The 24,608-nt window shown below is 38.5% G+C and overlaps 1 protein-coding gene across 3 annotated transcripts in view; it reads right to left on the reverse strand.

The window, feature by feature from the left end:
- Positions 1–11,989, reverse strand: part of SPTB (spectrin beta, erythrocytic) — a 183,302-nt gene extending 171,313 nt beyond the window's left edge. Inside the window, exons 1-2 of one of the 3 annotated variants that reach the window (XM_007473037.3) lie at positions 11,694–11,915; positions 10,943–11,060 (exon numbers count right to left, since the gene is read on the reverse strand). The gene's annotated coding sequence lies outside the window, so the exon portion shown is untranslated. Of the gene's footprint in view, positions 1–10,942; positions 11,061–11,693 lie in introns of all 3 variants that reach the window. The other 2 variants (XM_007473036.3, XM_056810897.1) reach the window with 2 other exon arrangements.
- Positions 11,990–24,608: the final 12,619 nt, after the last annotated feature.

Raw genomic sequence — 24,608 nt, forward strand, 5'->3', positions numbered from 1 at the left:
TTATGGGGGTGGGGGGTTGAATAAGGTAAAAGAAGTCTGGAAAGGTAGGGTCTGGCTAGGTTATGAAGAACTTTGGATGTCAAAAAGAAGATTTCATATTTGATCCTGAAGGAGAGAGACTTGAGCCAAGACAGACAAACCAGTTGACTACTGCAACAGTCCAGATGCTAAGTGATGTGGACCTCCAGCAGGCTAGTGGCAGAGTCAAAGGAGAGGAGAAAAATATATACAAGGGATGGATAATATGAAAGTAAAATCAGCAAGAGTTGGCAATAAATTGGAGAGATGTGTGAGAAAGTGAAAACTAGAGAATGACACCTAGGTTCAACAACAATAGGGATGTTAGGAAGACGGGAAGATTTGGATGGGAAAAATAAAAATGGGACATACAAGTCAATATGTCCAGTTAGAAATGCAAGACTGGATGAGGTCAGGAGAGTGGTTTAGGTGGGATAAGTTGATTTGAAAATCAGCACAGAAAAGATAATTGAATTCAGAGCAGCTGATCTCAGAAAGCTGACAGTCTACTTCACTTTCAAATTAAAGTCTTGTCAATATACAAAAAAAAAATAGATAATCTTTGTTTTGGAGGTAGTAATCACAGCTATATTTGCAAATAGATTTCTATGATGATGATTACATTAAAGAGCTTTCATCAATATGAACGCTCTATTAATGAGAAAGGAATACTTTTAAAAGCAAAACAAAAACAAAGAATAACAAGGTTGTGTTAGCTTTTTGGATCCCCCTTCATAACTCCTTTATACCTTTCTCCACCTCACTACTAAGCCCAGGAAAAAAAGACTGTCCAAGTAAATATTCCAGAATCAATCCAAAAATATTTGTTGACTATGTGCTTTGTCATATAAGACACATAAAGAAATAATGCAAAAATCACACAGCTCCTCTCTTCAACATTAAAAGTTATTTCAGGAAACGAGAGAGACAATAAAAAGTTAAACATTTTGACAGGCTCAGACCCCTGACTTCATTGGCATGGGGAACTCTTGGTGTTAAAACTCTCTCCAGTGAAGTGTTGCAACTCATCTGTAACTTATGGTCTTAATGACTTACCTGATGTAACAAAGGTGTAAGTTACATGTTCAAGATCACATAGATAGTATATGTGAAAACAGAACTTGAAACCAGGTCTTTCTTGGAATGTTAAAGGTGCTTAAATAAGTGTTTTTCCATTTATCACAATGCTTCTCATCACTATGATTCTTTAAAAAAAAAAAAACCTGTCTTAGAATGAATACATACTTAATATCAGTTCTAAGGCAGAAAAGCATTAAGAGCTAAGCAATTGGGATTAAGTGACTTGCCCAGGGTCACAGAGCTAGGAAGTGTTTGAGGTCAAATTTGAACTCAGGTCTTCCAGATTCCAGGTCTGGCTCTCCATCCACTGAGCCACTAGCTATTAATTACTATGATTTTAAATTGCAATTCTTACAGTAGCAAAAATCACATTTCATATGACATATGGGAGATAAAAGGATGAATATGGTAGGTTATAATATATGGTAGGTCATAATATATGATATATAGCAGTACCTAAAAGTGCTCTAAGAACTTTACAGAAGGAAGTTGTCAATGGGCTATAGCAGGCAGAGAAAAGACTCAAAGAAGAGGTAAGATACGGATAAAATATGCTTTGTGGAAAAAGAACCAAAAAAACACTTCATACTAAGTCATGTTGGTACTTTAATAAATGGAATTTTAATGGAATAAAGTCATAACCCAAACTTACTGGCAATTATTGAGTCAGTAGGAAAGAAAAATGATATACCATAACAATTTTCAAAACAACCTAATTTGGTGAGATTTCAAACCTATGAAATATATACATTATTTATATGTATGTGAACACATATTTTCATAGATTCATATTTATATATATATATGTAAGTATATGTACTCAAAAAGCATGAAAGAATATAAAGACTCTTAGGAGCACATCCAAAACATTTCTAAGATTTGTTTCTGCCAAATCTAAACTTCATCTCTGAAGCATCTTAATCGGAATTTTCTGGCATAAGTATAATGGCAATGCATTTAAAGTTACTGTGACAATTTACTTGAAGTTTTAATTATAAGTATTTCAGTTAGGTAATGTTAATATTGACCTTTCAAAGAGTTTTTGATATATTTACTAATATAATGATCACTACTTTTCTTCTAGTACTACTAAGTCTATTCTATATTTCCAAAGGTTTGATGAAAAATATTCTCCAAATTGCTTCTATTTCTAGGTAACCTGATAAAAACTGTCTTGGGGTCAGGTTCAAATTCTGCTTCTGACACATAACCAGCTGGGTGCCTATAGTCACTGTCACTAAGCCTCTCCATGAATTAGACAAATCTCTAAAACCATAAATCAATCAAGAGTTCCATTGATGGGGTAAACTTCCATGCCAGAAGTTCCCCATCCCACTGAAATCATCAGCCCAGAGCAGTAGCTATCTGAACAAAGGTTTTATGTATACACATGCAAATACCGGACACAAGACTCCTATAAAACAAGAAGGCTCACTTATCATCGTTTCTATTCCACATTCCCCCATCCAATTTTCTTTCAATTTCTCTCTCCATCTAGAATTTGATGAGTATACTAAATTCAATCTGCCTCCATTGGCAAGATTTAAAATAAACATAAGTAAAGACTTTGATAGACCAAAAAGATAAACATGTACAGTAACCAGCCCAACATCACTTCTTCCCACTACATGCCACCTTTCCCATCAATGAAGTACTAACTACTGAACCTCTGGTAATACTTCCTAAATCAGCAGTCTTAGGAGTTTTCCAACCAACTAACATCCAAATTCAGGCTTGCTTTATTTTACGGCATCTGCTTGGAGTTTCATGTGGTGATATGGCAAAAGACTTTTTTTTTAAAAAGCAGGGAGAAACTCATATTTTCCTTCTGTAAATTAGAGAAAATGTGGGAGGGGGGATTTAAGTAGCAACTTCTAGCAAAAACACAGCTTCAACTGCACATCTAATGCTTTGTACCAAAACAAGCAGATGCCATGAATCGCCCACAATAGAACAATCCCTTTTCAGTGTATTTAAGTAAAAAAGTCTACATAAATGAATCCCTTCATGCCAACTCCTCAGCAAGCATTTTAATTTTTAATAAAAATTCAAAGGTTTCCTAATAGAAATCAAGACTCCAGGGACTCATGATCACTGAATAAATTCCATAGTTTGAGGTAGATGATCCCAGGGAAGGAGAAAGGAAACAATACCCTTAAAATATAAGCTTATATTTAGCAGAATGCAAGTTTCTTGAGGGCAGGTATTGTTCTTCATTTTTTGTCTCTTATTTTCCAAAGCTTAGTGAAGTCTATTACAGGTGCTTAATAATGATTAAATTAAATTGCATGTAATATTATAAATATATATGTATATATAATATTACAAAAACATTATATATGTGCCCTATAACAATAATATATATAGAAAGATAATGACTCATCTATATGGCCTCTAACATGAACAAACTTGACTAACATGTATAATGGCAATACTATTCATACTATATACCTAGGGCTAAGTTAAAAAGAAATCTCTGAATTTTATCCACTCCAATAAAACTAACTAAACTCCATTTAAATGAGTCACTGAAGATAGAAAACAACCACAACTTTAGCCTTGCAAAGGACCCATAATAAGAAATTACACTGATGAGTATGAGCTTGACCAAAATAATAAAACCTCATTAAGTGGATACATTTATACTTGGGTACCAGACAGGCAGCTAAGCTCAGGCAAATGTTTTTCACCCATCTGAGAGGTGGTAATGATCATTCTTCAAATGCCTTGGGGGAAAAGAGAAGAACTGAGCATAGGGGTAGACTACCTGATCAGCTTTCCCATTTCACATCTAACAGATCTTCTTAGTCTATCTTATTTCATATAAATGGCTGTGGATTCCCAGTTCAGATATACCATATTCATATTTAAGTACAAAAATATATTTTAATGACAACTGGAAATTATTTTCCCCTTATTCACATCTTAGATTATCCAACTCTGTTTCTTTTCATTAATGTGGAAAACCCAGAGCTAAGAGTAACTCAAAGAAACCCCCCTTTTGGAGCCAACTATTTTAGTATTCTTAAAGATACTAGATGATGTGGTCACAGTTAATAGCATCCAAATTTTTAAAAAGTGACTTTTGCTACTACTGATTAAATAATGTTATAACATAAGGAATTTATTTGAGTGTTAACTACCCAGAAATTTGTAGTTTAGGACTGGACTAGAGAAAAGCAAAATGATAATAAAGCACTACAATGAAGTCAAAGAAGTCCATATTATGATTAGGAAAAAAAGGAGTGAGTTGTGCTATAAGAAATGATGAGCAAGATGATTTTAGAAAAAGCTGGTAAGATCTGCAGGAACTGATGCAGAGCAAAATAAGCAGAACTGGGAGAACACTAAACACAATAACAGCAATTTTGTATGATGATCAAGTGTGAAAACTTGGCTCCTCTCAGCAATGCAGTTAGCTGGGACAATCATGAAAGACTTATGACAAGAATGCTATCCACCACCAAAGAAAGAACTGAGGGATTGAATGGATACGGATCAAAGCAGGCTATCTCTCAAATCACTGTACTTATGGTTTTATTTTGGGGTTTGGGTTATATATGAATGTGCTCTTACAACAATGACCAATATGGAAGTGTGTTTTGCATATTAATAAAAATTAAAATTAAAAAAAGAAAGAAAGAAAAAAAGGAGTGAAATTGTGTCCCCAGAAAACAGATGAGGAAATACATCTTTTTCCTTTCAAGAGAGTTGGGGCAAAATGCAGCATATAGTGTCAGATATGGTCACTATGACTCATGATGGGTAAGGTACATATCCAGAAATGAGTGAAAGACACCAGTAATACTCTTTAAAAAGAGAGGGGGGACAGCTAGGTGGCACAGTGAATAGAGAGCCAGGCCTGGTCTGAATCTAGCCTCAGATACTCACTAGCTGTGTGACCCTGGGAGAGTCACTTAACCCTATCTGTCCAGCCCTTGCCCTTCTATCCTAGAGGCATTACTAAAAAAAGGGGGAGGGAGTGGCTTATTAATGAAAGAAATAGTGAGAGAGTCAGAGAAACAGATAGAGGCAAAGAAACAGAGAGAAGGGGAAATGAGGATGGAGGAGAAAAAGGGAATGATGGGGGAAGAAAGAGGAACTGATAAGGAAGAAAAAATAAGGAAAGAAGGAGAGGAATAAAAGGGAAAAGAGCAATAATGTCAAGAAAGTGTACTGATGATAATACATGTATAACCCAGATCAAATTGCCTGCCAGCACTGGGATGGAGAAGGAAAGGGATGGAGGGAGATAAGTTCTATCATATAATTTGGGAAATTTATTACATATAATTGGTAAAAAAAATAATACTAATAATAAAATAAAATCTAAAAAAAAGAATATTTGCTGGTTATTTTAATTTGCAGCCAAGATAATCAGGAAGAGGAATGTAAGAAGCTGATACTGGAATGTCACAAGTGGACAAGATGGTTCTACAAGGAACATTCCTGTACACTTTGGGCTTTAAAATAGTTCATGAGTTGTAAGACTAGGAATCCCCTAGTGAACAGTATGTAGCTGAGACTGGCTGACATTGGAAAGTACCTCGGGTATTTTGCCAAAGGTCTGAGATATAAGAGCAGTAAAACAGAGAAACATAATAGAACATTTTGTAAATATTTACACAAAGATCACTAAATACTTACTCCATCAGTTCATTCAATGAACATTTAAGCTCCCACTATGTGCAAAGCACTGTGCTCCATGTAAGGAAAGATGTATAGTTTCAATAAGACACAGCATCCCTATGGAGGATATAGTCTAACAAAGGGATAAGATGCAAATCCATATAGCTATAATAAAACTATTATATGGTGAGTGTCTTAGGGAAGTATAAAATAATGTTATGAGAGATCCAGATGAAAAAGTCATTAAATAGAGGAGTTCTGGGGAGTCTTCCAGAAAAGGTATTATTTGAGTTGAGGTCTAAAAAATGGGTAGAAATTCAACAGAAAAAATATGGAGCCAAAGGGCATTTCAATTGTATGAAATAGCTTGAACAAAGACATGGAGATTGGAGAGTGAAGCATGCATGTATTTAGAGTGGGGGAACAGAGTATTCTTATTTGGCTGGAGCACAGAAGTGATAGAAAAGATGAAATAAGAAAAGACTGGAAATTGTGGAGGTAGGGGAGATAGGTGACATAAGAGATAGTATGTTGGACCTGGAGTCAGGAAAACTCATCTTCCTAGGTTCAAGTCTGGCCTCAGACACTCACTGGTGCCTAGACTCTGGATAAGTTACTTAATCCTGTTTGCCTTAGTTTCCTTGTCTGTAAAATAAGCTGGAGAAAGAAATAGCAAGCATCTTCAGTGCCTTTGCCAAAATAACCCCAAATGGGGTCACAAGAAGAGTCGAATACAACTAAAAAACAACGGAACAAAAGCAGAGTAAACTGAATTTTATATAGCAAACCACCAGGAGTCACAAAAGATTATTTTTTTAATAGTCAAGTGACATGGCCAGATTTATACACAAGAAAGATTATTCTGGCAGCAGCACTGCAAATATATTGTTAAGCATTTATTATGTGTTTTATGCAGTAGATGCTTAATGTATGCTGCTTACTGAATGAAAATGAGTTCCCTCGTCTGTAAAATGGTGAACTAGATGATCTCTGAGGTCCCTTCTGCACTGGTGCTATTATCCTGTTGCTGGAGGAGAAAGAATGGAAGAGGTTGCAATAATTCAGTGGGATGGTAATGGAAGTCTATATTAACGTGGTGGTGATGGTAATAGAGAAAGTAGGATAGAAGTGAGAAAGCTACTTTCATAAAAATGCACATGGACTTGGTAATTGATTGTCTATGAAAAGGGAGGGAATGTAGAACACGGGAAGTCAGGTAAATTGTAGTAACACCCAAAGAAATAGTGTGGTCAGAAGGAGGAACAGATTTAGGAAGAAAGATAATAAGATGGTGAGATAGCTCCACAGAGAAGATATGCAGACATTAAGAGATATGGGTCTGGAGCTCAAAAGAAAGGTTCATGATTAAAATACATAAATAGATTTGAGAGTTAACATCACAGATGTAGTAATTGAAGGTTTGGAGGTGAATTGATTTGCCATGGGAGTATAGAAAGAGATGAGAATAGGACAGAGGACAGGTCCCTAAAGAATATCCACATTCAGATACAAGGAAGATCATAAGGAGTCAACAAGGAGGTCAGAGGAACAAAAGAAGAGAGGACGAAACCCAAAACAATATTGTTATCTCTAAAGGCAAGGGAGAAGAGAGTTTCTAAGAGGAAGTGGGGCTAAATAATATCAAAAGCTACAAAGTAGTCAAGGAAGGTTAAATCCACAAAGAAGTCCAAAGGAAGGAAAAACACTTCATAATTTGATTTGATTTGGATGTGGGTTCAAATACTAGCTCTGTTTACTTATCTGTGTAAACTTGACAAATGACAACCTCCCTGGGGTCTCACTTTACACATTAAAAATTATTTATTTACAATATTTTTCCATGGTTACATGATTCATGATTTTTCCTATCCCTCTTCCCTCCCCCCTCCCAGAACTGACAAGCAGTTCCACTGGGTTATACATGTATTGTTGTTCAAAACCTATTTACATATTATTTATATTTGCAGTAAAGTGATCTTTTAACACCAAAATCCCAATCATTTAACCATCGAACCACAGGATTGATTATATGTTTTTCTTTTGCATTTCTACTCCCACAGTTCTTTCTCTGGATGTGGATAGAGTTCTTTCTTAAAAGTTTCTCAGAGTTTACATATCTTTTAAACGAGAAGAGCTGGACTATATGGTTTCTATGGTCCCTTATCAAATAAAAATCTCATGATCCTATGATTTAACAATTAGTAAGTCAAGAGCTCTTTCAGCCCAGTGACAGGAACAAATCATTTTTCAAGAGATAGAGTGGTAAAGAAATGAAGATACCTGAGATAGATAACTATTTCAATTGTTTAGCAGGGAAGAGAGGGGATGGAAGCTGATATGTCAGAAGGGTTAATGGAAGGTTATTTTAGTATTGGTGATGGCTGAAGAGTGTTCTTAACAGATGTAAAGGGAACAATTGAAGACAAGATGGAAAGTAATCAAGGACACAGGTAGAAGAATTATTCTAAATAAGGAGTAGGGTTACACATTCTGTTCACAGAAGGAAGGAGAAAGCACATAAGAAGATGCTGAAAAGCTTTGAACAACAAAGAAAGGTTTACTATTCTGATGGCAGACCTTTCCAACTGCTTCCCCTCCCATGACCCTTACATTCCCAAATGTAGGATGTCTCATTCCTCTAGTGTGACAGCTGTCACAGGAAAGAACCATCTTTGTCATATAGCCAAGAAGTTTTAGGTTCCAATTCTGACACACAGAATTAATGTCCCTTAATTTCTGCTTCATTTTCCTATCTTTAAATTAAGGGGTGCCATTCAGTTTCCTCTGAATAATGGCAAAGTCAAGAAAGTATCTGTGAGATAAAATACAATTTTCCAATTATTTTTCAGTGTGTGATCACTGTTTTCACTGTGTTTTCACTGTGTTTTCACTGCCCTTTTGTACACGAACCTCACTGTCTTTCCTCATAGAGTCAAATTTCTCCTTATATCTTACTCTGGGAGCTTTCAAATAAGTTTGTAAACTATGGACCATAAATTTGAGGTCAAAAGTAAACAGTAGCCACAGAAAATATATATCTTGTGTCATTTTCAGTCTCCCTAAATTTGGGGCTGAAAGCAACAACTATGAGTCTGATTTGGTGGTAGGGGAGAGGTTACTATATAGAACACAAAACACAATTACTTTAAAAGTAATTTGATAGTTAAGTTTGGGTTAAGACAAGCATCCCAAAGGCTTGATAGCTCTTTCAGTTTTGCACCTCTCTTCCTCTCCTCTCTCCCTCCTCCTTCTCTCTCTTTCTCTTCTCTCTGATGCACAGATGCATACACATCCTTCTATGTCATGCCTAATCTGATTTGAAACATCTCAAGAGAATATGTACACACTAATTACAATATAAAATATACATTAAATTATCAAAAACTAGAGATATTAAGTTCAAAGCTGAATGATCACTATACATTCCTCTCTTCTCTGTGAAATTGATTAAGTTCTTAATTTTAAAAAGATTCATTGTGTTCAATAAGGCAAAAGAGCTACAAAGTAGAACATATCCCCTCTCTCTTCTTACCAGGAAGAAAAGAGTATTTTGGCCTGGCAAAGTTTCAGAAAGCAATCATAGAGGCAGGAAAGAGATGGGCTAGAATTATATACCAGCAGTGAATAGTCAGAATCACAGTCACACAAATTATCAACTAAAAGCTGTCCTAATTTCAAAAAAGATATTTTAAGGTCTTTAAAGAAAAACCTATTTAACTGAGACTCTGGCCTAAATGACCTTTAGGCTCCTGTCCAACTACAATTCTAAGCATTTTCCAAAGTCTCTGTCCTACCATTTTGTTCAAGTACATTATCAAACCTTTCTAGCTATCTAGAACCTCTCCCCATCTATATTTTGCCTTCTGTCTACAGCAGTACAGGTGTGTCCTTGAAGCATCATTCCTCTCTTTAATTGATTGGGACTTAACATCTCTTAGCAAAGTTATCAGCATCTCCCTTAGCAGCCAGCCAATGATTTTCAGTCTCTATTTACAAAAGCAAAATTTTGAAGTAGAAATAAAATATTCTGAAACTAATGACCCATCCTAGGACCAAGTTTCCAATTACTCAAATCATTTGCATAAAACTATAAATATTATCTCAACTCTTGTACTTGTCAACTACAACCTAAGTAAACTTGCCTTCATTTTTGCTGAAATTATCATGGTACTATAGAATTTAGATATGGAAGGAGCTTCAGAGGTCATCCAGTCCATTCCCCACACCCCATTTTACATGTGAAGAAATAGAAATATGAAGTTATTTGCCCAAGGTCACAGAAGGAACATCACACCAAGGATGTTAAGTCCATGTTCTGTTGACTTCAGTTTTATTGAGTTTTCCGCTATATTCATATACCTTTGTATGAGGCTCTCCCATACCCTTGTTAAGAAATCGTGGTCTTTAGATAGAAAGTTCCTTGACTAAGGTAAATCAGAAAACAGCACAGAGCTAAGAGTCAAATCACCTGGGTCGAGGAACCCCCTTAATAAGATGTAACCTAACCTCTCAAGAGTCCTAATTTCCTTATGTGTAAAGTGAGAATAATCACACTTACCACACAGATTATGAAGATCAAAATATGCATATAGTATATGTAAAACATCAAAGGAAGATATAAATGCATGTGATCATTGCAATGATCGAATCAATGACGGGGATCCCTGAATCCGACCAAGAACTACATCTGAAGCCCTGGGGTAGCTGATGGAGAATTAAGAATCACACCTATTAAATCTTGATTTCCAGCGAGTTACTTAGCTTTTGTCGGTTAGGTGCCATCCAGGGTACATTCCTTAGAAAGCAAAGAATAAACCCTGACTCTAGAAAGAAACTGTCACAGCTCTAGGCTGACTGACAGCCTCCATCTCTCCCCACAGAAGCTTTAATGAGAGTTCTCGGTATCCAAATATTGTCACCTTCCTCTCCTCGACCCATAACGGCTGTAACATCTAAAATTTAGAATTTCAGAAACAGTGGCTCCTTTTCATTTGGCGTCAGCAACAGTTAAGTGCATTATTATTAACTCCCAGCACTTCTAATTGTTCACTCCAAACAGAGGCTTCGTTATTAATAGGCTATAAATCAAGGCCCTACCTGAAACTCGTTGTCACGGAAACTGTAACTTTAACCCTCCTCCACTCTGCTCCCCCCACCGCCACCCCCAGCCCAAATCCTCCACCCCACGATCCTTCAAGCTCTGTGCTGTGCGTACCTAAGTTCTTGTTATTTCTCCGACTTTCTGCTATTTGTCTGGGTCAAGTCCTGGTCAGGGAGGTGCAAATCCGAGGCATTTCGGACGAGGTGCGTATTCTTCTAGGTAGAATCGGGGGCTGGAGAAGGCGCAGAAGGGCTGAGGAAAGCCAGTTGGCTGGGAACCTTTTCTCTCTCCCGCCGCAACTAGCCATGCACAGAGTATGGTGCCCCCCAGGGCCTGCCACCCTACTACACAGTTCTCTCTTTACTGGCGTTCTACGGTCCGAGAAGCGGGAATGCTAAGTTACATAGAAGCGGAGCTAATTGGCCCCAGGGGGATGAAAGAGAGGTAGTGGGAGGCAAGGAAGGGATGGCAGAGGAGATGACTGGGGCTGCGGGGAGGTCGTGCGTACTCAAAACACAACCCCGCCCCGGCCCGGGAGCCTGCGTTGGACGGGCACCCAGACTGAGCCTCCCTCAGCCCCTCCCGCGCAGGGCTGTTGGACAGCGAGGTCCGCGTCTCCAAAGCGTCCAGCTTGCTGGAAGCCTCAAAAAGCCCGTACCTCTCCCCGCACTCCAGACTACTCTCGACGCTGCTGCTGCCCCTGTTGCCCACAAACCCTAAGCTACATTTCCCCTCCACTCCACCCTCCAGGCCCCCAGCGTTCCAGTCACGCGCCCCCACCGGGCCACAGCCCAGCGCACCCCTTCCTCGAGCTTTGGACCACCTCTTCCTAGGCTCCTGGTGCGTCCCTCTCAATACTCCTCACCTGTACTTGGGCTGAAACTGCAGCCACCTAGATCCCGGAGCAATAGCGGGGCAACTGGGGCGCAGAGGAAGGAGAACAGCGCGGGGATCCTGGCACAGCGGCCGCCGGGCGCCTGGTGCTGCCGAGCCACGGACCCGCCCAGAGATATAAATAACATTATCTGAGGAGGGACATTCCTGCCGGGGGACATCGCTGCTGCCGGGACCAGATAGTCCCGCGGCGGGGGCGGAGGAGGCGGGGCCAGAGGCTCCCGCAGCGCCGAGGCCCGGCCCCAGCTTTCCCCCACCCACATCCCCACACCCGCCAATCAACCCCCCCCCCCCATCCCCCTTCCAGGTCCCTGGGAGCACCTGCCCTGGCTTCCCTCCTCCTCCCTCCCTCTTGGGATCCTAGGCCCTTCTTTAGGCGACGGACCCCTCCCCTCCTCTGGCCTTCAATACTGCATTTGGGTTAAGAGCGGGCAAAGCCTGAGAGAACCTTAGCTCTCGTATCCTCTCTCACATCCAATTACGCGCCAGCCATACCCAAGGAGAGCCCCCTGCGGCTGGGAAAGATTTGGCTCCCTTGTTTGGGGCCTAATTCTTGCAAATGGAGCTATGAGCCCTGCCTGGAAAGGGATACTTCTGCAACCTTTCCTTCCCTTAGACATTGTCCAGTTGTATTAAAAAAAGGGGGAGGGGGGAGCAATGATTTGTCTGCTCCCTAAAACTAGGCACCTGCTCCCTGACAGTCCTCGTCCCAGCACCGTAGCTGGGTAGGATACACAGGAACTGGCAGCGTCTGTGGTTTGTGTTTTTGTTTTTGTTTTTCCAAACAGCAGGGGTTGATTTCTCTGGAGCAATAAAATTATGACGTTAAGGAGACACCTGGATGCATTGACCCAGAGGCAATCTAGCTATCTTTCGGTCCTTCTCCAGCTCAGGTAGGGGGAAAGGCTCTGGTTTATGCAAACCTGATGTATTTAGGAAAATCGTACTATGCTGCCAATGTAAAGCCTGCCCTGCCTATAGTGATCACACAGCGCAATGACGATAATCAACAGACATGCACCACGGGCGACTCCTGGCTGGCTGACTGCTGGTCTGAGAGCGGGATCTGATGCTTCACCAGAAGTCAGTTCTTCTCCTCAGGTTTGATAGGGAAGGGCCAGACAGCCAGAGGAGAAACTAGAACGTTAGATGCTGCCAAAGTGGACAGAGAAGGGCACTCAAAGCCTGCTTTAGATAGATACCAAAAGGAGGGGTCTCAAAAACTGCCTTACTTAGCAAGTCACCATTTTCTATGTTTAACATAAGGGGGGGGAGGAGTGGGGGTGTCAAAAAGATTTGTTGGTAAGGATTTCAATGCATTATCCCTTTATCCCTTTCACCCTCCAAGAATGATTTCTCACTTTCTCCTGTCCCTTTGACTTTTAGGTTCACAGGAATTATAAGAATTGGCAGTTGAAACAAAAAGTGCCCACTCATATTGAAAAGTTTTAGCTGTTTATTCAATCCTATTCTCCACAGAACACCGTCAGATCTAAGTTATTTACTTGAATGCAATTATGCTTTTTTCCACCCTTCCTCAGGGAAAACCTTATCAATCAATCAACAAACACTTATAGATTTCAAAACTGGCATTTCAAGTCCTTTGGATCATTTTTAGCCCAAACTCCTTATTTTTGCAGATAAGGAAACTGAGGCCCAGCACAATTTGGCCATGGTATAAGGTTTATTTTTCTAAGAGGCATGAATAAAACTTACCTCCAGACTCAACACTATACTCTTTCCTCTACACAATACACTGCTTATTTGCCAGTGTGTACCTCTGGTGTATATGCTTACACTGGAAAATATGCAGATATTCTATTGTGGTGAGAATTAGACACAGTACCATGCTGGGAGTATGTCAACTTTGGCAGGTATAAGAGATTATAATAAGATAAATTGCTACCAAACCCCAAGAGCATCTCATAAGAAGGCACAGACTATAGTAATGGCAATGGCACTTTGTGTAACCCTTTCCCTATTTTAGCTGCTGTCTTTTGAGAGGTGTGGCGGTTGGACCTATGGTATTCTCCAGAGGATGGAGAAACCATAACTTTGTCACTGAAATTTAGAGAATGCTGGCAGCATTTATATTCTATCAATAATTAAACATTCATTTAGCACCTATTTATTCATAATAACTAGTTAAGGTAGAAAGCTAACAGATGGCCCATTTTCTTCAGCCCCCTCACCCCAGATTGAGCTTTCCGGACTCTGCTCCTCCCTCCTTTAGGGCAGCTTTCCCAGATGCATCTTTGGTTTTCTGTTCACAATTTCTGTCTCCCCCAACAAGACCTTATGTCCTGAGATTCATGATCTCTCTTTAGGTTTCCTGTTCCCTTGCCACCAAATTTATCTTTAAAAGTTTTGTGGGAACTTTTCATATTGGTTTCCATAGAGGAAAGGATGAGAAAGGAGATGTTGTGCTTGCCCCAAGTACCAGAATTGTTAGCTGGCTCTTCACTGCAACTGTACCCAACCCACTTTTGGTAAAGATTTAAGAATCCATTTGCTGTTTCTTGAATTAGAAGATAAAAGGAGAACTCTTCAATAAAAAAAAATTTTTTTAAAGAACCATATCCTGTTAAGGAAAATAGGCCAACTTCAAAAGCAGATGCTGTTGTATGTCTTAAGTAGAAATCTTGATTTATTTTTGAAAGAAAAAATAGATGGAAATGATGTTATGAGTGATTGGGAAAACCTCCTATGAATATGGATATTAAGTACATTCATGGCCCTTCAACATTTTATCTATGTAGGTACAAAAATGTATACAAGTGAGACAGATAATTCCTTAGCTATAGGTTTGTTATTATACCAAATAAATGCATTTTTCCTCTTTGCTGCCTTAAAATTCATAATTTGCAGCCACAAAGAAAAATAATATCATAAAATCCCCAAGCTCATGGACAAATTAACCCAAGATTTTACAAATGGACTCAGCTGCTTTTACTCCTTCCACTTTAGCTGAAAGCTAAATAATTCAATGCAGCCTCATTTGCTACAGAGCTTGTCATAGTAACAGCATCTCCAAATGCTTTGCAGCTAATAGTTACAGTAAAATGATAAATCAGAGTAGAGGGAGAGGGTTTAGAAATACAAAAAGGGGAGAAGAATGTTTTCAAATGAGATTAAAAGCATTCAAAAACTCACTCACAAAAGTTTTCTCCAAAATCCAGAACCAGAACCAAAATACACCATGATCACCAAAGAGAAAAAAAAAACCCAAAATAATTTGTTGAACTAAATTGAACCAAAATGTTATTTTTTAAACTGAAGATGGGTTTTTTTTTTGTTTGCTTCTAAAAAAATCTAACCTAATAAACCAGTTCAACTAGGAGTCCAACTATGTCATTTTCAGAAACATTGAATCATAACATTACTAAAATATCAAAATATCCTCCAAAACAAAACTTAAATCTCACTGTTTCATTTTAATCCTGCTAAAAACAAATAATGAATCATGAACTGAGAAAGGTACATTTCCATCCTTCCTCTAAGAACCAACCATAAGGGGAACCTTTCCTTCTACTCTTTAAAAACAGGCCAACAACAACATCAGGTACAAAATCCTGCCAGTGGCTACATAGAGAAGCAAATGATAGGGGGCCCTCTTTTCCTCTACTCCATTGTATAGTCAGAATAACTTGAAAGCTTGGCTTAGAGCTATTAGGCTCCAAAACTAAAAACAACAATAACAACAACAATAAACAGAACAAAACTTTCCAGCTTCCTCATGAAGCAAATTCATCCATTTCAATTCTCTCCACCAACAATAAAGAGCACAGGGAATATGAGAATCCTTCTGCCATTTACTCTTCTATGGTGCTTTTAGCAAAGTCTTAAAACTGGTACCTTTAATAACCATCTTATTACTTTTCTCTTTCTGGGTATCAGAAAGGAACCAATTCATGCCAGTTCATTGATGGCACAGCTATTTCAATGGGGTATTAAGGGTCATGGTAAATCTCCCCATTCCTCATTTAAATTGAATATTTAGAATGGAAGTCCAGATAGATAAATGGATTAGACCAAATTACATGTAATTTTAAAATACAATAAGTGTGTCCACAGGAGCTAAAAAGAAAGAGAAAGGAATCTGTATAATGAATTTTGCTTTATCTATTATGACATAAAGGAATCACTAGGCAAAAATTAGTATAGTGGAATGTACATTGAACCTAAATTCCTAGTGTTAAACCTGAATTCTGGTGCCAGCTCCACTACCAACACCCTATTTGACCTTGAACAAATCTTTGTCTATGTGAGCTCCAGTTTTCTTAACTCTAAAATGAGAAGATTGAACTAAATTATCTTTAAGATCCCCTCTAGATTCTATTATTTGTTTTGACCAGCAGATTCATTTCTAATTACATTTGGTTGAAGTTAATATTAAAGTGAATATATATTTCCCAAACCAAGTAGATAGGGATTTTTTGGTGCCCAGAGATCACCTTTCTGTGCCATCCTACTTAACATAGTGGAGAGAGGACCGAGTCTGGAGTCATGAAGACCTGAGTTCAAATCTAACCACAGAGACATACTAGCTGTGTGACCCTGGACAAGTCATTTAATGTCTGTTTGCCTCAGTTTCCTCAACTGTCAAATGGGGAACATTACAGCACCTAAATCTCACAAGATTGTTGTTAGGATCAGATAAGATAATACTGGTAAAACACTTAGCAAAGTATCTGTTTGTCATATGGTAGACATTATATAAATATTTTTTCTCTTCCCTTCTTTCCTTTCTCTTCTTCAAATCACCTTTGAGGGATGGTGTGAGTTAAGAATACATACCTTCCAGTAAGTTTCGTTAGCTTGTACAATAATTACCATACTTATTATCCCATTTGTAGCTAAAACAAAACAAAACAAAAAACCAATAACAGAATGACAGGAGTGGCAATGGAGAATTGCTACAGAAATGTTATTTGTATAACTAGAGTATAGATCACTTTATGCCACTGCTATGCCCTTATGGTAATCCTCTACTTGTCTTTAGGCTGCATCTGTGATAATTAATTTTTTATATACTGTATTAATTCTTATATCAGGGTCCTAGAATAGAAAGACCCCAATTCCTGTATATTATAGAGAATTCCTAAGTCAAGATCTTGGCTCTCAGGCACTACCCATCTACAAATGTTTGCATTTTCTTTGTCCTTAGCAAAGTGTTCCTTTCACAAAGTCTAGCTAAAAAGAAAACTTTACAATGATTCTTTTCTTGCGTATATGACAACCATGACAACCATTACCTATTCGTTTGGGAAAGGGTTAAGGTTTTGATGGACCACCTTCTAATTAACTATTTACCAATTAGAGATACCTTGCGAAGTACAAGGTAAGAGCTGGATAATGAGCTCCTAAAACTCTATTTATAGGTCAGCCTTGAGATCCTTAAGGGTCTTTGATCTTCAAGAGGGCAACTGACCTGTCACTTTATTGGTTAAAATGATGGCCTAATCAATAAGTTGATATTCTTACTCAAAATCAGTCTCTTGAAATAATTTTAATCATAACATCCTTAGGTAGGTGTCCAGTACCTCCTTTCTTCCTAGTTGTACCACAGCACTGAGTATATCCCAACAAAATATTAAGAGGAAACTGGTTCAACAACATTCTGGGAATGAATGAAAGAATGAATAAAGGAATGATGAAAAAGTATTAAGTTATTGCAGTATGCAAAGCATTGTGCTAAGAGTATAAAGGGGAAAAAAATAAGACAGTCCAATTCGAACAAGGTAAGACAATATACATGGGATTCTCACCTGTATGTCAGAAGGAGAAGTCCAGTGGTCCAACCTAGGAGACCTTAGGATATGGTAGCAAAGTAAATAATAATGTATGTTTTTAAATGACATTTCCACTGAAAACACTGTCTATTTCTGTTAGTGAACCATTTGATGGTGAGAAGAACTTGGGTGGTAAGAATTTTCTTTGCCAGGTCTATAGTGTTTCTGATGAAGAAGTTTGGTGGTTTGGTGTTGGTAGGGATGACAGATCCATTCTACCTGAGGGTTGTTCTCCTAGATAGATGCTGGATACAGGAATCAAAATGATAGCAAAGTTAGTGTTCTGGAGAGTACTATTCATGACAGGACTTTAAGCTCAGGGTCCTATATTGTCTATAATTTGGGTTCAAATCTAACCTCAGACATAATATTGGTGTGATCTTGAAGAAGCCACTTAACTCTATTTGGTTCTGTTTCTCCATTGGTAAGATGATCTGGAGTAGGAAAGGGCAAACCACTCCAGCATTTTTGCCAAGAAAACCTCCAATGGGGTCATGAAGAGTCAGACATGACTGAACAACAGCAAATCTGTATTGTCTCCACCGTGATCTGAGGAGGAGTGGTTAAAGTGGTAGCAGTGATTTGATTTGCCTGACACACACCTCCTCCTTTCTCTCCTCAGGATGTTTTGCTGCTTCAGCTAGATTGACTTGCCTCCTCAGTAGGTGGTATTTGGAGCTGATTTGGATTTTTAAAATGTGTATAATCAAGAGTTGACTGAACATGGAAACTTGAAAAAAAATAAAGATTAAAAATAAGAAATGAAACTACTCTTTTGAATAATTTAATAATTTGAACTAGTTTTTGTCTAGATGATAATTATCTCCAGCAAAAACACAATTTTGTTAATTATTTTTGTTTTCTTTAATGAGTGGTTTTTGAATTCATAAATGTTCTTCATAATAGTGCCTGAGACCACTGGGAAACTTTCAATAAAGCTTGGAAAGCTAATGCCATAAAAGACTCCATTGGTTCTGCAAATTGATATAATTCCCTCTTCTGTTAGTAGGGTAAGTTCCTGCAGCTGCTAGCCTTCTGGCTGGGTATTTCTTCAGTGTTTTGGAATCTATCAACATTCAGACATAACATTTTACAGAAACTGCCAGATTTCATTTAAAAATTTAGTCTTTTCTCATTTTCCTTTGTGTGTAGCAAATTATGCCTAACAAATTTTTTTTGGCATTTTGTGTTTGTCAAACATTTCAATAACCATTTAATAAGAATTCTGAGAAGTAAATTCTTATCATTATCTTCATTTTGAGACAAAAAACTTTGAAATAGTAAGGTTAGAAAATTCTCCTAGTTTCACATAGGTCTCAGACAGTGGCCTGTCATGTGATTGCTTGGGCTATATTCACTGGGGTTGGAGTCAGGGGTGAGCTGGTAAATGTTCACAACAGGTTCTAGAGGGATAATGACACACTTTTAAATTTAATCTGTATCATTAACATTTTCTCCATCATTTTATTAAATTCAGATAATCAACAAAACAATAAATCATGCCTTGATTTTGTAACATTTGCTGATTTCCAAGGTGGCTTCATCTTAATAATCATTTCAGTTAGAACTGGCTAAAGTATAACTTAGTCTTAGCAGAAGTAGTTGTTAGAGATGGTAGTGCCCATAGTAAACAGAAAAGGGTTATAATTAGACCCTTGTGGGGAAGGGTCCTGCCATCATCAAGGAAAATTGGGATTCAAACATTCAAACATTCTGGAGAACAATTTGGAAACTGCCCAAAGGGCAATAAAAACTGCATCCAGGGGGCAGCTAGGTGGCTCAATGGATTGAGAGTCAGGCCCAGAAATAGGAGGTTTGGGGTTCAAATCTGGCCTCAGGCACTTCCTAGCTGTGTGACCGTGGGCAAGTCACTCAACTCCCATTGCCTAGCCCTTATCGGTCTTCTGCCTTGGAACCAATACACAGTTAAAAAAAAACTGCATCCACTTTTGACCCTGAAATACTACTATTAGGTCTGTACCCCACAGAGATCAGAGAAAAAAGAAAAGTTTCTCTATGTACATAAATATTTATAGTAGCTCTTTTTGTGGAGGTAAGGAATTAAAAATTATGCAGATGTCCATAAATTGGGTAATGATTGAACAAGTTATGATATATGATTATCTTACTATTTTTTAAAATCCCTTACCTTCCATCTTTGAAAACTAAGTCAAACATATGAACCACAGGGATTCTCATGTATGGATTGGTGGTAGTTCTTTCTTTTTGAGTTTGACACCACTGGACTAGGTGACCCCTAAAGTCCCTTCCAACTATCATTTCCTTGATTCTGTGATTCTACTTGGGTGCAGGAGATTTCAAAGTTGTTCACAGATAAGTAAAAATTGTATAGATAAATATATAGGTGATATGGAGTAAGTCAGTGATTTCATTCTTACAGAGAACTTCTAGGTTAGGTTACCTTCTCTACCAATGAAGATTGGCAGCTTCCCTACAATTTAGAGTCTTAAAGAGTTCCCTGAGCACTGGGAGATTAAATGATTTGCCCAATATCACACAGCCAATATGTGTCAGAGGCTAGGCTTATACCTGAGTCTTCCTGAATTGAGGATAGCTCTCTAGCTACAAGTTTTCTCCTAGATATGGACAACATATATGTATACAAAAGAAATATACTGAGATTAGCACATCTGGCAAGAAAGGTCACTAATATCTGGAGAAATAAGGAAAGACCTCTTGAAAAAGAAAGCTTTTAAGCATTAAAGGGTGTTAACGGTTCTAAAAGATACTATCCAAATGATAGATATTCAAAAGATAGTTTCTTAAGGAAAGAAAATATTCCAGGCATTAGGAACAGACAGTACAAAAACACATTGGCTAGAGTTGGAATGTCATCAGCAATTAGCATAGTTTGACTAGAGCATAGAATGAATGAGAGAGAATAATGTATAATCAATCAGCTTTAAAAGTTAGACTGTATCCAGTTTGCAAAGGTCTTTAAATGCCAAAGGAGTTTATATTTTGCCTTAGAGGCTCCAGGTCCATGTTGGCAAACCTATGGCACTCCCCCTCTCCATGCATACCCAAGGACATTTCTCACATGACCCCACTCCTCAAGGGCCCAATGGAAGCACTTCCTCCCACCCCTGTCTGGGATAAGGGGGAGGCTCACATGCAGTGTGAGGGTGTGGTTTGGGCACTTGGTCTCTAAATGGTTCACCATCACTGCTATAGGTAACCACTGAAGGTTCTTGAATAAGGAAATAGCATGATCAGGTTTTGGCTGATAGCTAGGCAGTGTAGCAGCTGAAGTTATGGTACTGGAGTCCATCAACAAACCAATTAATAAACATTTATTAAGCACCTACTCTGTGAGAGACACTTGCTAAATTTTGAGGATACAAAAACAGGCAAAAGACAGTTCCTGCTCTCAAGGAGATTGCAATCTAATAGGAGAGAAAGAGTGAGATGGAAAGTGTTACCAATCTGACACATATTAGAGAAAGTCCAGGGTTACCAACCTGGAGATGAATGGATCTACAAAAAGCCCAAAATTGATTGATTGAATACTCCTAATATGAAGTCTAGATTTCCTCTCTGACCACAAGAGACTTCTTTCAAAGCAACAGGAGTGAATGCAGAAATTAGCTGAAACTCACAGGGGAGAGGTGGACATAGGGCACTATGGACAGAACCTATTGGCACTCTTCTTATAAAACAGTGAAAATTTTTGTTTTGTTTTGGTGTGATTATATTACAAAATGGCCTTTCTTCCCTAAAAAAGCGCTATATACATTTTTGGTTCCCATAATTGTTCTATTACTAAGAAATAATTCTACCACTTCAGAATGGGATAAAGAACAAGTCTTTATTTATTACGATATTTCAAGAAAAGGAGACCTGAAATTCAACCGAGAGTAGATTGTCTCTCTCTTAGCAGCAAGGTTCTCAGAGAAGCTTTTTAATAACTGACAAGGGGAAGGAAGACTATTACTGAATACAATTAATAGCTTCTAGAGAAACACTAGTTAGAGAATGTGATGAAAGAAAAGGGACAATAGAGATAGATGGTTCTTAACTCCACTGAGTTACAAGGCCCAATATATGGTATTAAAATATCAAGGAGGTGGAGTCAAGATGGCAGCTTAGAGGCAGCAAAAGTTCAGACCTCCACAAACCCTTTCTCACAGAATCAAAAACACAATGCTTCGAGGGGACTGAAAGCCAAATCTAACAACAGGACAGATCTAGGGAACTGTTAGACTCAACTTAAAAGGTACGCCTCCCAAAAGCCTGAATTCTAGAACACTCCAGTTTAAGGGGAAGAAAGAAGGAAGGTTCCAGGACTCCTCCCCCACCCACAGTGCTGAGCCTCCAGTGGTGGCTAGAATCTCTGGGTGGGCAGGGGCTCTAGTCCAGAGGGAGTACCTTGCTGGCACAGCTGAGCCAGGCTCAGGGCATTGAACACAGGTGGCAAGGAGGCACCTGGAGAGGAAGCACAGAGCAGGCAACCTAGGCACAGCCAAGATGCTCCATGTTGCCCCTCCCCCTTCTCGAGGTTTTGGTTTCAGGGCACATCCAGCTCTGCATATCAACTCTGCCCAAGCTCAATCTTATCAATGGGGCAAATAAGAAGCCTTCAGAGGGCAGGGGAGCTCAAACTCCAATACCCCTCCCCCAGACTTCTCTGAGAGCCTTGCTAACTAAGCTCCAAGGGTGAAAGCTGCAACCCCTACAGGCTACAACCTTGATAACAGGGTGGGAAGCCTAGCTTCTTTTCAGCTGCTGCTGCCAGCTAGGGAGGATCTGTGAAGACTGGATTTAGCTATCTCCTGATTGTAACAATGAAGACACTCTCTTTAACAAAATCAGGAATGTCTACACCCATACTTAAGGATTAAGTATTCAAGAGGATGGCCTTTAACAGACATGTGCAGAAACAGCTGATAGACCCCTGGACTGTCCTAAGTCAAGTTAAGCTACCATTAGTACAAATGAGATGCAGGACAGTGATGTAAAACCATCTATTTATTTCGCATCACTTCCTCTCTTTGGTCTCTTTCCCCGGAGGAGTGGCTGTGGCTGGCAGCATGCTAAGCATTCCAACATCTTGGTGTGGTGGCAGCTATTTGTCTGGGTTTTGGCAGTGAGTTTGCCCTTCAGCTAATTCAGGTACAGGCATCTTAGCTGAGACCTCTTGGAGTTCAGGATGATTCCTTCCTCCTTTACTCTCCAAACTTTATCTTCCTAGAAGTCACTAATCTTCCTCCTGGCACAGGCCAGGTGGGAGAAATCCTACACCTTTTCCCTCTCTCTTCTCCTTAATTTCTTTCCTCTATATTAATTAAAATCACCATACATTTCCAGCTGTCTTGGGTATTTTATTTGGGATATTCCATGGCAACCAATAATTAATATAGTTTAGGTCACAATGCTAAAATTATCCTTTACAGATCTGACCTCAGGACTCATTAATACCATCAGCCTAACCTGATCAATTGGCAGAGCATAAATGTATAGTACAGAACAGCCCAAACCCACAGATCCAACACATAATGAAAGGAGCAAGATTAGAGGCAATTAAAAAGGGGGTAAGAAGGGGGAAATATGAGTAAACAACAGAAGAAGAAAAAAGAAATGACAATCAATAGCTTCTATCCAGGCAATGAACAAAGAGCAAATGGAACAGAGGAAGACTAGGGAACACCAAACAAAAACACAGAAACTCCAGTAAACTGGACACAGGCTTTGGAAGAACTCAAAATACAATTAAAAAAGCAATTAAGAGAGGCTGAAGACAACTGGGAAAAGAACTTAAAAAGCAAAATAAGTCATCTGGAAACAGAAAATAGTGTCTTGAAAACCAAAATTATCAGCTTAAAAATGAGGGAAAGGAGATGAAAGATGAGGCAAAGATGAAAGATGACTTACAAAGAAAATAAGATCAGAAGGAGAAAGATGACCAAAAATCCAGGGATAAAATTCAGTCCTTAAAAACTAGAATCCAAAAACTAGACGCAAATGACTTCACAAGGCAGCAGGAAGTTATAAAACAAAATCAAAAGGATGAAGAAATTGAGAAAAATATGAAACACCTCATCTACAAAATGGTAGACCTAGAAAACATGTTCTGGAGAGACAACTTAAGAATCACTGGATGAGGGAAGCTGGGTAGCTCAGTGGATTGAGAGCCAGGCCCAGAGACCGGAGGTTATGGTTTTAAATCTGGCCTCCGACACTTCCCACCTGTATGACCCTGGGCAAGTCACTTAACCTCCATTGCCTAGCCCTTACCACTCTTCTGCCTTGGAAACAATATTGGTTCCAAGACAGAAGGTAAGGGTTTAAAAAAAAAAGAATCATTGGATTACTGGAAGATCATGACAAAAGAAAAAGCCTTGATATCATTCTACAGGAAATTATCCAAGAAAACTGCCCCAACATTCTAGAGCAAAGAGGGAAAAGTGGATAATGGAAGAATCCATGATTCTATCTTATACTTAATCCTCAATTGACAACACCTAGGAATGTTATAGCCAAATTCAAGAACTAACACACCAAGGAAAAAATATTACAAGCTGCTAAGAAGAAGTCATTCAGATACCATGAAACCACAGTTAGGATAACACAGGATTTGGCTGAATCTACACTGTTGGACCAAAAGATATGGAATATGATATTCTGGAAACCAAGGGAACTATGTCTACAACAAAAAATCAATCAGCCATAAAAACTATGTATGGTCATTTAATAAAATAGAAGATTTCTAAGCATTCATAAAGAAAAGACTAGACTTGAACAGAAAATCCGATGCCCAAACACAGAACTCAAGAGAATCACCAAATGGTAATTAAGAAAGGGGAAAAAACAAAAACAAAACTTTTTTAAGGGACCCAATAAGTTGAAATGATTTGTATCCCTATGAGAAAAGAGGATATTGGTAACTCTTAAAAATTGCTATTATCACCTGGGTAGCTAGCAGAATTATACTTAGAGAGAACAGCAACAAACTGTATAGGATGAAATGCTAATATATATATATATATATATGTATATATATATATATATAATAAAAAAAGAGGTTAATACTAAGAGAAATGGGAAAAGAGACAAAATGGGGTAAATTTCTATGT

The sequence above is a fragment of the Monodelphis domestica genome, chromosome 1 (genome assembly GCF_027887165.1).
Source record: "Monodelphis domestica isolate mMonDom1 chromosome 1, mMonDom1.pri, whole genome shotgun sequence".
Lineage (NCBI taxonomy): Eukaryota > Metazoa > Chordata > Mammalia > Didelphimorphia > Didelphidae > Monodelphis > Monodelphis domestica.